Genomic DNA, 12,794 nt, shown 5'->3' on the forward strand with positions numbered 1-12,794 from the left:
CAATGACACTTGCTTTTGCCTCCTTTTGAGGATTTTGTGGAAATGCCACATTGCATTGACGATCACCTACAATCGTGCAGTGAGAGAGAAAAAAAAACATCGGCTCAGTTGTGATCATGTGACGTTTAGCATCACGTACTACTCGTATTGTAAGGCATCACTCATTTATCAAGTTAAAGTTTATGAGAAATGTTTGCTCTTCTTGAGGAACACCCATAGAACAAGTTACTCACCATCCAAGGTTTTACTGTACTTGCATCCAGGTCCTTGTCTCAGGATCTGTTTTTGGGAAACCGAAACTAAGACAGGAAAATAACCATGGCTTACACAAGATACAAGTCCATTTCTCTCTCATAGTGGTTCATCTTTAGGAAGCTTAGAACAACCTTATAAAGTCACTGAGACCTAAGCTCCTTCTATCTCAATTCTTTCTTTCTTTCTTTCTTTCTTTCTTTCTTTCTTTCTTTCTTCCTTTCTTTTTTAGAATTCAGCATATTTTAAATGTTTATTTTTGAGTGTGACAGAGTGCGAGCTGGGGAGGGGGAGAGAGAGAGAGGGAGACATAGAATCTGAAGCAGGCTCCAGGCTTTGAGCTGATAGCTCAGAGCCCAACTCGGGGCTCGAATTCACGAACCGTGAGAGCATGACTGGATCTGAAATCGGATGCTTAACTGGTTGAGCCGCCCAGGCATCTCAATTCTACTTTATGGTCTGAGGTGGCTCCACCACTCCAGCCATCCCGTGCATTTTCCAGATAGCAGGAAGAAAGACAAGTCAAATAGCACATTCCTCTGCGTTAAAGACATTCCAAGGAAGTTCCATATGACTCATGTTTGTGTCCACTGTGCAGAACTCAGTTATTTATCTGTATGTAGGTAAAGGGAAGACAGAGAAGTAGAGTCTTTATTCCCAGCAGCCACGTGCCTAATTAAAAGTCAGAGATTCTGTTTCTAAGGAAAAGGGGAAAATAGATACTGGGAAACAACTAGCATTTTATGCCCCAAGCAGTTAAGAAACGTGGAGTATAGGTTGACAGGATCCCATATAGGGGTTCCAGGAGAGCACATAGGGAGTGTAGAAGAAGCAAGATTAAAGAAATAAGGGCTGAGAATTTTCCAGAATTAAAGACAGACATGAGAGCTCAAATTCAAAGTGCATACTCAATGCTGAACAGAGCAAATAAAAGTAAATTCACACCCAGATGCACTGTAGTGAAACGACAGCATATCGAGGATAAAGAGAAAACATAAAAGCTACTGCAAAGACACCCCGGCTTCCTGGGACCTCATCCAGAACCAGATTTTATGCTGATGCCTCAAGGCTCTCATCCTGTGATGCTGGTGGGGGTTTCACACATCCAGTCGCTGAACCTGAGTGGACTCAGGCCTCACTGGGGCTCCTTGAGCCCCCTACACCCCGAGGGAGTCAAATTCCTGGCTGTCCTCCCTGCTTCTGTACACACATCCCTAGCTTCCGTTTTATCGAGCCCTTTGCATGACTATTCCATTTCTGGTCCACGAAAATGTCTATCCTGGATTTGAGCAGGGCTTTTCCTGTCTTGAATTTACCTGGTGTGTGCGTGTGTGTGTGTGCGCGCGCGCGCCCGCGTGTGTTTTAAATCCTTGCTATGAGTTTAGTGCGTGGAGGTGGGATTCAGAACACAAACTTACAGTACCATCTTGACCAGAAGTCTCTGGACACTTCGGATCTCCCCAGGGTGGAGACACCCTGCCTGTTGTAAGACTGTTTCCAGCAACCAGGCATGCAGATATGGGAAAGGAAGGAATCTGCCCTTCTGGATGCTTCTGTTTCCTTCTCCAAGGAGATGCAGGCCCTGGAGGATCCAAAGAGGCCCCCCCCACACCCCAAATAAAGCATCTTTGGGCCTCCTGGCCCCCCGGCCCCCTGGTTCATTGCTCCCTGACTCTCCCAAGTCACTCCATCACAGGGCTTCCTGCCAACACTCCACCTCAAAGGTCTTCACTGACGTGGGGCTTCAGGTGTTCATGGCCATATTTGAATTTCAACAAGGGACTCATAAAGATGTTTTCATCTTTAAAATGTACAGGAATGGAATTCAAATGGCGGGATGACAGGCGGTGTTTGGGGTCGATTGGCTGGGTCAGAGACATCACACCTGGCTGGCGGGAAGAGCTTTCTGACGACAGGAGCTGTCCAACAAGGTGTGGGCTGCTGTCACTGGAGGAACTCAAGCGGTGGACGGCTGACCTTGCACTGGATGGAGGGAGTCTTGAAGCAAGAGGGAGGGTTCTGGGAGCAGCAAGGGAAACAACTCCACAAAAGCATCTGTACATTGAAAAGCGTCACTAAAATGTTCTTACTGTTCTGAAGCCAGCGCACTCCCCACACTGATGCGTTTCCAAAAGCATATCCTACGCTGCCACCCTGAAAATTGAGCGCGTAGTTCACCTTCTTGGGGTCTCACCTGTGAAGGAAAGGATTGGACTCAATCCCGGTGATTCTGAGAGTCTCCACCAGCAGATCTCAGAGTCCAGGCCATGAGAGGCCTCCCCGCTGCTTCCCAGAGCTCAGCCCCCTCAGTCTACCCCACCCATGTTCTCCCATCTGTGTGACCCATTCTGAAGAGGTGATCCCACCTGCCAGTGCTACTGTCCCCCCAAAACCTGTATGATCTTTCATGTGTCACAGTTACCATAGCGGTAAGATTTATCTTCATCTTTTACAATTAAAAAAATTTTTTTTTTAATATTTATTTTTGAGAGAGAGAGACAGAGTGTGAGTGGAGGAGGGGCAGAGAGAGAGGGAGACACAGAATCGGAAGCTGTCAGCACAGAGCCCAACACAGGGCTCCAACTCACTACTTCAAGATCATGACGTGAGCCAAAGTCAGATGCTCGATTGACTAAGCCACCCAGGTGCTGCCATCTTTTACACTTTAAAAATAGGAATGGCATTACTGGTTTGGTCTGTGTTTTAAAGCGATAGCATTTTTCTTCCATTGCTCTCACATTTGCGATGCCCTTAAAATTTACTCAAAGAGAGAAATATAACCTCAGAAAGAGTCTCAGGGAAAAATGGGTATTTTTTCTCCCAATTTTGGTAGGGCTAATAGCATGATTGGCAACATATTAGAGTTTTTGTAGCATGACTGGTGGCATAGAATGGATTCTCTTAAGGGCCCTTTCACTGCTCACCTCCCTTCCTGGCCCCAGCAGGTGACGGCAGGATCCTTGCAGACCAGTGCACCTGTCATTGCTGGTGGCTGCCTTGAAGAAGGAAGAGAATCATATTTATTGAGTGCTGTGTCCCTCACAAGTGCTGTCCTTTTCATCTATCCTGGGACCCATTTTACAGATGAGGTATCTGGGCCCAGAGACGTGCAGTGACTTACCCAAAGTCACACAGCCAAGAAGAGGCAGAGCGCCTTGCTCTCTCAGCCATATTCTGTCCAAATCCTGCAGTTGGTCTCTGTTTGGCCGCCTTTTCTCAGGGAGGGTTTCTGCTTAAGCAAGAATTTCTATGTGGATTATAACCCTTAGGTGATGACACATTGTTACAAATTTTAGCTCTCACCTGTGTGGCACTTAACATTTGGGGATACCTTTCTGATTACGAGTGTAATGTACAGTCTGTTCTTTGCTAACTTTTTTGGGGGTAACTTTTTATTTTAAAATAATTACAGATACACAGGAAGTTGCTAAAATAGTACAGAGAGGTCCCATGACCTTTCATCCAGTTTCCCCTAATAGTACCATATCAAAACCAGGAAATCCATATTCATACAATGTGTGTGCACAGTTCTGTCATTTTATCACATGTCTAGGTTTGTGTAACCACCACTGTAATCAAGATACAGAACATTCTATCCCCACAAAACTCCCTCGTGCTGTCCTTGATCCTCACTTCCACGGACTTTCCTCCCACTCCCTAACTCCTGGCAGTCACTAATCTTCTCCCATTTCTATAATTTTTTTCATGCCTAGAATGTCATATAAATGGAATCACACGGTATGTAATGTTTTGAGATTGACCTCTTTCACTCAGGATAATGCTGTTGAGCACCATCCAGGTTGTTGCCTATATCAACAGCTGGTTCTTTTTTATTGTTAAGGAGTATGCTATTGGGGTGGGGGGGTCAGTTTTTTTAAAAACTTAGAATTACAGACAATATACAGAAAACCATAGGGAAAAAAATCCCAAGCCCCCAGATTGGAGGAGGGAGGTCTCCTGATTTCCTCCTTGCCCAGGTGAGGCCCGTTTTAGGCCCTAGGACCTGGCTGTGAACCCAGGTGCAAAGTCGGGAGAGGAGAGCCAGACAGAAGACAAAGCTGTGGGCCCCAGGCCCTGCTCCTCCCTCTCCTCCCCTCTGTGGGACTCCAGCTGGCTGCTGGGACTCTCTCTTTGCATCCCTCTTTTCTTTTTTCCCCTCTCTTTCTCCTCGCCCCGTGTGTCTCCATCTGTCTCTCTGAGTCAGTCTCTCTTTTTCTCAAACCACAAAACATGGCTAAATGCAATTTCCATTGAGTGCAAAATCTTGTGTCTGTGCTTCATTATTCTGTCTGGATCCGTACATGTTTTCAATTGCATAATTCCCCTCCTTCCTCATTTTCTCCCCAAGACTTTCTCCCACATAATATGAGCATTTGGGGGCCAGCTTTTGACAGTTCTGCCTTTGAATGTTGTGAAAAGTAGAGCGAGTGCCTCTTTCAGCCCTGCGCCACCAGGGAGGCTTGGTTGGCAAGTTCCCCGGGGTTCCTGCAGCGCTTTGTCCCCCAGGCCAGTCCCGGGCGATGCGAGTGCCCCTTTACCAGCCCGCGAGAAGGCCAAGGCTTGACGTCAGCACCTGCCTTAGAAGAGTCCACACAGCCTTCTGATGGTCAGCTCAGGACCCTCCACACCGCTGGTGACCGTGGCGGTGGGGCCGAACTGCCCACCCCCCCTCCTCCGGCTCTTCAGAGCCTTGAACATGTGGACCGCCCCTATTCATTCATTTATGCTTTCAGTCATACACAACTGGAAAAGTCTGGCTTTTTGCTCCAATGGCCATTGCAGTTTTGAAATGCGGTTGAGAGAAAAGAACCTAAATACCAACAAGAAGGGAACAGTTAAACACATTGTGAGATGTCCTATGAGATCAAACATTTAAAAGTCACTAAAAATCATGGTTTGGAGAGTTTTCAGAATGGGAAAGGATGCCTGGTATACTGTTAGAATCCCAATGGTGTAAAAATACCTCAGTATGGAAAAATGGCTTAGAGAAAAGGCACCAAAGTGCTAACAGTTCTTATATTTCTAGATTGTGGGATTACAGGTGACTTAAATTTGTTCTTAATGTTGGCAATAAGCACGTTTTATCTTTATAATCAGAAACAAATATGCATTATTAACACTAAATGAAGCCTGCTGGATAAAAAGTCACTTCTATAGCCTTCTGCTCAAGTGGTGTTATAGAGCATCTCCCCTCCCCAGGGATGGTGGACCCTTGTCCAGGCACCTTCCTCTGAGCTCAAGTCCCTGCTGCTGGGCCAGGTGGTGCCTGCCCTGTCCCCACCCTCCTCCTCCGTGTGTGTGTGTGTGTGTGTGTGTGTGTGTGTGTGTGTGTGTGTTTAATGTTTATTTATTATTGAGAGAGAGAAAAAGAGAGAGACAGAGTGCAAGTAGGGGAGGGGCAGAGAGTGATGGAGACACAGAATCTGAAGCAGGCTCCAGGCTCCAAGCTGTCAGCATAGAGCTTGACAGCATAGGGGCTTGAACCCACAAGTCTCAAGATCATGACCTGGACCAAAGTTGAATGCTTACCTGACTGAGTCACCCAGGTGCCCCACTTCCCATGTGTTTTTGTTTTTTTGTTTTTGTTTTTTTTTTTTTAATTTTATTTTCAACGTTTTTTTATTTATTTTTGGGACAGAGCGAGACAGAGCGAGACAGAGCATGAACGGGGGAGGGGCAGAGAGAGAGGGAGACACAGAATCGGAAACAGGCTCCAGGCTCCAAACCATCAGCCCAGAGCCTGACGCAGGGCTCGAACTCACGGACCGCAAGATCGTGACCTGGCTGAAGTCGGACGCTTAACTGACTGCGCCACCCAGGCGCCCCTCCCATGTGTTTTTAAAGGGAGTTTGCAGCAGAGTGGGCAGGTCCTGCCTGACATGTGCATCCCTGCACTACACTTCTGAAGCCAGGGACAGCCCCACTCTCCTGATGCAGTGCCCTTGACCATCCTCACGGCTTCCAAGTGGATTAGATGGGCCCCGTGTACCCCATGCACTCAGCACACATCCTTCATGCAAGGCCACCATGCGGTCTGACCACCTGGACACTGGCATAGGCACAGGGCTTCCAGACGTATGCATGGAACTCACAGCTCCCTGGTTCCAGCCCAATGTATTAGAACGAGCACAGACTTCTAGAAGCTTCGATTCTGCCATTAACTCCTCCCTGGGAGAAGAGAACCGTCCCATTTGCAGTACAGAAAGTCACAAACAGTGTCTGGGGGACATTTTTTTGACCAAGGGATTTTCAAGCCAGTTCCAAGTGCAAGCGATAGTCTTCAGTCTGGCTACTCCAGTAATGGCTTAGGGCTGGGCTCTGGGGCCAGTCTGCCTTGGTTCTAATCCCAGCCCCACCACCCTGGGCAAGTTTCTTCCCGTCTCTGTGCCTCAGTTCCCTCGACTGCAAAATGGAGGCACCTACTTTACAGAATCATCGTGAGGAGTAAAGAAGTGTACTCATGTTGAGTCCTGAGAGCAGGGCCTGTCTTGGAGCGGTCCACAGTGAATGTTAGCCATTATTCTTATTATTCCACCGTGCGGTCATGGGAATGGGAAAGCAGGATTCTTGACATTGGGGCTCTCCCAGAAAAGCCCAGATGTAAGTCTCTGTGATGAATGCCAAATGAGGATTACCAATTAAAAGCCCTGCCTGAAATCCGCTTCTGAGTGGAGTATGAAGAAATACAGGCCTCAGTGTGGGGGGGAGCGTGGGGGGTGGGGAGGCCAGGGAGCACAGCCGGCTTGGCCTCCAAGGAGGCTGGGAGCAGAGAAAGGGGCTTGGCCAGGAAGCCTGGGGTGCCTCTGCCAGCAGAGGGTGATGTAGCGGGCGCCTTTAGAAAGGTTGGAGTTCCAGCTGGGACGGGGGTCCGCAGAGGGGGCTGGGACAAAGGCTAGGTTTGAGTCTGCTGTTGTGATGAGCGTACATTTGCAGCTGCTGTCTTGTCACAACCACCCTGCCGGTGGATTCGCATATAGAGGAGGAAACAAGGCTAGGCTCAGGACCCTGAGACTGGGAGGGACAGAGCTAAGGTCTGAATCCAGTGCTGTCTGTGCAGTAGACCCCAGCTCCTGCCTTCCCCGGGGTGGGGGGATGGCTTTGCTCTGGGGTGGGGGTAAGGAGGGTCGGGGCCTCGGGAGGGGACACCCGGCTGCAGGGAGGGGGAGAGGCCGAGGGAAACCCAGCCCCAGGTGTGGAGAGACCCAGCACTACTGGGCAGCCACGTGGGGAAAGAGCAGAAAGTAGGTCAGTCACGCAGGAGACAGAGCGTGAAATTAATGAGCACGCAGGAGCTGGGGTAGTCACCTTCCAGGAGGGCCCAGAAGGAGGGATGCAGTCTCTTGGGAAAGGTGGTGGGCCCTGAGGGGCTGGGGCAGGTGGGGGACGAGGGCTGCGGTATCAGTGTTTTCTCTCCCTGCCCCTCCGCCAAGGGGAGCATCGTGGGGCAGGATGGGGAAATGGTGGCAGAGTTTCAGGGATAGAGACTGGTGGGGGAGGGGCTGTCAGATATAAGGCCTACGAGGGCAGAACCGTAATTGTTTTCTTTACTGCTGCCTGGGACAGTGTCCTGAAGGTAATGGCCCTATCTGAATGAATACATGGTTAGAGGCAGCTTGGCTATGTACATTGTCGGGGACCCAAGGACGTGAGGCCCCTGTTCCTTACTGGTATCGAAGGAACTTGAGCTGAACTCAAGGTACTCGGTAACCTTTGCCGAGACCTACGATGTGCTGGACCCTTCCCTTATGAAGCTCATCACCTAATGGAAAAACAGGTTAGCAAATGATCCTAATACCATCTGCTAAGCAGGGCAAACGGATAGAGGGGACACAGAGGAGAGACAGTTTTGTTGGGGGTGTGCTCGTGGTACAATTTCTTAGAGGAAGTGACTCAACAGCTGGGTTTGAAGGTGGAGGACAGGCCTATATTATGACTTTTGTGGTCCTAGATACTTTTGCCTTTATGGGCCCCTTCCTACACACACACACACACACACACACACACACACACACACACACATGCACGTGCATGCACAAATGCATGCATGCACACGTACATTGTTAAAATTAGGTGTGCAAATGATGCACACGGAGGAAATTTTAAAGTATATGTAAAGTTTATTTATTTATTTTGAGAAAGACTGAGACAGCGTGAGTTGGGGAGGGCAGAGACAGAGAGAGGGAGACAGAATCCTAAGCAGGCTCCATGTTGCCAGTGCAGAGCCTGATGCGGGGCTCGAACCCACTAGCTGTGAGATCATGACCTGAGCCAAAGTCAGACCCTTAACAGACTGAGCCACCCAGGTGCCTCTAAAGTATATTTAAAAAAACAACAGAAATATACATGAAAATATATTTTGCAGCCACACTAGTATAAAGGCAAATTATTGACGTTACATATTAAAACATTTTCTTTGACCTGAAAGTTTATTTTTTCTTCTTCTGATTTTAAAAGAAATGAAAACATTTTCATGGGTCCCTAAAAGTGTTTCAGGCCTGCAGCCTGATTCCTGCTATGTCTTTTGGGTAAACCAGCCCAGACTGAGAAGAATTTGCTTGGCTGACAGGACCGGGAAAGGCATTCCCAGGTAGAGAGAGCAGCGTATGCACAGACACAGAGGCCTGAGGGTGCCAGCGGGTTCTAGCAAGAGCATGTTGTCCTGGGAGGTGGAACGCTAGGTATTTAAAGACACTGGCAGGAGACAGGATAGGGACTGTCAGATGGAGGTGCACGGCCTTGAACACATTGTTATGTGCATCCCCGAGGTTCTGGAATAGGGTTCAGAGGTTGCTGATGAGAAGGGAAAGTTCCTGGACCTTGATTCCAGAGGCTATGCCCAGAATGGTGATAGGTGCTTGCTGAAGTCTCTCCCAGCTCCAGTGACTCCCCCATACTGGCTAGGACTGAGGGTGGGGATGGAAGAAAAAGAATCCTAGCTGGCTCCTGGTTTCTCTCCACAGGGCAAAATGGAGTCCCTTTGGGCCATAGGAACTGCTTCTCAAAAGAGCTTCTGACCCCTGGAAAGAGGGGATATAGGGTGATTTGGCAGAAAGGTGGTGGGCTTTGGTAAGAGGCTGACCTGGGCTCAAATCCCAGAGATGCCACCTGTGAGCTATGTGACCCTGGGCATGATGCTTCACCTGTGGACCTCAGCTCCTCTATGAATGTGGGATATAGTCCCCCCTGGCAGGGCTGTTAAGGAGATTAAATGGGATTACATACAAGGCCAGGACAGGGCCCAGACACAGTAGGGGCTCCATCAGGAGTAACATGACTATGCATCTGCTCTACAAGGCGCCAGACATCGTATGATGGTGAGCACCAGGCATGTGCCCTTGAACACCGTAGACATGGCCCTGTTCTCAAGGGGCTGCTTCGGTACCCCACATGTCATCTCTAGTCATCATGTTGGGGCTGGCTTGTTGCTGATGTAGGCTCGATCCTGCTTCTCTGGTAACCCAGATGGTCTAGTTGACTGGGGCCGTGGTAAGCGGAGATTCTCCAGGAAGTGTCGTTTCTAGCTGGGCCCTTGAAACCCATGATTCTCCCAACTGAAACCAGCCAACTTGTCACCTTCAACAGGAAACTCTCTTTTCATGCCAGTCCAGCACCTTGCATATATTCACAAAAGTCTGGCAGGGGCAGGTCAGAGTCTGTGCTCCTGGTTTCCAGGCGAGGGAGAGGGGGCAGGTGACTCACCCAAAGGCACAGGGAGTGCGTAGGAAGCTAAGACTTAAACCTGAGCTGGTCTGACTCTGAAACCCGGTGCTGGTTCTAAGACAGGTATGACTGGGGCAGAGCTGGGGGTCTGTGAACCTTTGAACTGGCCCCCTTCTCCTGGGGACTCCTTCTGACCTCCAACCCCAGCTCCATCAGCCCTGCCAATGAGAAGGCAGGGATGGGGGGTGCCGGCAGGGTAGAGTCATGGGGACACAGAGGTCTCTGGTCCGGCCCCCATTGGTCAGCAAACAGGTGGCCTTATACATGCCACACTGTGCCCTGGGCCTGCAGAGAAGAATCTGACATTAATTACCCCTCTGAGAACTCACAGTCTAGAGCAAGGTTTGTCCACCCTGGCTCTCTTGACACTTGGGGCCAGATGATTCTCTAGGGAGGCTATGCATTATAGGGGGGATATGTAGCAGCATTGCTGCTCTCTCCCTGCTAATTGCCAGTAACATCCCCTCAATCATGACAACCAGACCATGTCTCCAGACATTGCCAAATGTCCCACTGGGGGACAAACTCCCCCTGGTTAAGAACCTCTGGCTTAGGCTGACACATCAGTGCAGTGGGCTGCAGGCCATGCCCGAGGTGAGCATGGGGGGGACAGAACACAGGAGAGGCTTCTGGGAAGCTGGACCCGACGGTGGCAAGGCCACGGTTGTACGGCAAGTTCCCAGTGGAGTTGGGATTCCAGCTCAGAATCCTTGTGCCCTGCCCCAGTGCTTCCCTCCTGGACACTGACTGCTGCTCTCCAAATCCGTCCACTCCCCTGACTCCCCTGCCAGAAGTGGCTTCTGCTCTAGGAAGCTAGCCACACTGGTTTGAGCAATCTGGCTTTCTCTACCCGGGGCTGGTCTCACGGCCTTGCCGTAGAGTTGGTGCCCAATAAGCTTTCACGCATGTTAAGAAAGGCTCTGCTCTTCCCTTGGGATGGCCCTCTGAAAGCTGGCTGGGTGGCCACTTAAGTACTGTGCTTATGCTAAGAACAATCCTTCAACCAAGTGCTCTAGTGTAAGCATTTCCAGGTTCCCTGCTCCACAGAAGCCGCTGAAACGTGGGAAGGACAAAACTCTGCAGCCTCTGGGCCTGGAGATGGGGTTCCCCCAGCTCTACCCTTCAGCAGCTGTGTGACCCCGACACAAGGCTGCCCTCCTGCAGGGTCTCTGCTTCCTGATCCTCAGTGTAGGCATGGCCACCATTTGCCCCGCTCCTCATAGCGTCCTAGGGATAACGCTCAAACGTCACAGGAGACAATTTTATAGACAGAAGTCTCATGCATGTTAATGATTTTCTGAGTTGCCAAGGGACCTCGAGGGTTGGTGTTCTGGCTTTTTCTTTCCTTTGAAAAGTATTATTTGAATTGTCACCGCACATGTAACAAATATTTATTGAGCCCTGACTCTGTGCCAAGAACTCAGCAGTGAACACACAGAACAGGAGAGAGACAATAAACAAGAGAAGTGAGGTACCTATAGATAGTATGTTAGATGGTAACAAATGTGAAAGGAGAGAAACCAAAACCGTGCAGGTTGTGGGGCGGGGGGTGTGTGTTGAAGGGAAGACCCCCTCTGGAAGCTGACATTTGAGTAAAAACTCAAAGGCACTGATGCCAATGTTACTCCAAACTGGGGAACAGCAAACACCATACCCAGATGTTTAGGAACAGGGAGGAGGCCAGGGTAGGGGGCTGGCGGCAGGGTGGGGAAGTGAAGTTGGGGGTGGAGAAGGGGGAGCATGGTAAGGGAGGTGGGGGAGGCAACTCCCAGTGACTTCAAGGCCACCCTAGGGACTTTGGCTCTTCCTTTGGGTCCAGAGGCCAGTGGTGGGTTCTGGATGCAGGAGGGACAGGGTTGCTCTGACTGACTTGCTGAGACTGGCCACGTATTTCTCATACTTTGTTCTCCCAAGAACCCAATATAAAAAAGTCAATCCTGGGGGCTCCTGGGTGGCTCAGTCGGTTAAGCATATGCTTCGGCTCAGGTCATGATCTCGTGGTTTGTGAGTTCGAGCCCCACATTGGGCTCTATGCTGACAGCCTGGAGCCCACTTCAGATTCTGTGTCTCCTCTCTCTCTGCCCCTCCCCTGCTCTCTCTCTCTTTCTCTCTCTCTCAAAAATAAGTAAACATTAAAAAAAAAAAAGTCAATCCTGCTTTTCACGTAGTTCAGAGACTTCTCTCAGATGGGGGATGGGAATGGCCCAGCTGAGCCTTTGGTAGAGCCAGGACTTGACCCCCAGTCTGTCCCAGCCCCTGGTATTTCTGCTAGGGCCACTCCACAGCCCATAGCAAGTCCCCATGTCCCCCCAAACCCTTGTTGAAACAGACAAAAAATACATTTCACAGCAATTTAAGATTATTTCTGCCCCACTAAAGAGTGGTTGTTGAAGACTTACTCATCTCTTAAGTGTTAGGTATCACTCCACGAAGAGAGAACCTTGAAACAGGGGAGGAAAAGGCAGAAAAAGGTGCTAGAATCTGGAGGCCTGAACTCTGGTTTGGATTCTGCCACGTTGTTGCTGCTTGACCTTCTCAGTTCCCTCCTCTTTGAAATTCCTGACCTGCCATTCTCAAGGTTGTAGTGAGGACAGAGAGGGTCAGGAGCCCGCTCTGGCAGGGGAAGGAACCCCTAGATCTAATCTTCCTTCCTACCAAGCTGCAGTGGAGGCCATGTGCCCCTAGGTGGCGCAGTTTTCCTAGGCTGAACCCAGCAGCTGCTGCCAAAAGGGGTCAGAAGATTTGGGGGACACTGCGGGGTAAAGATGATACTGGAAATCAGTAAAGTGGGTGTTTGAGGTTGAATTCTGCAGCCGGTGACC

This window comes from Puma concolor, chromosome C1 (assembly GCF_028749965.1).
Source record: "Puma concolor isolate L17-30 chromosome C1, mPumCon1.1.hap2, whole genome shotgun sequence".
Taxonomy (NCBI): Eukaryota; Metazoa; Chordata; class Mammalia; order Carnivora; family Felidae; genus Puma; species Puma concolor.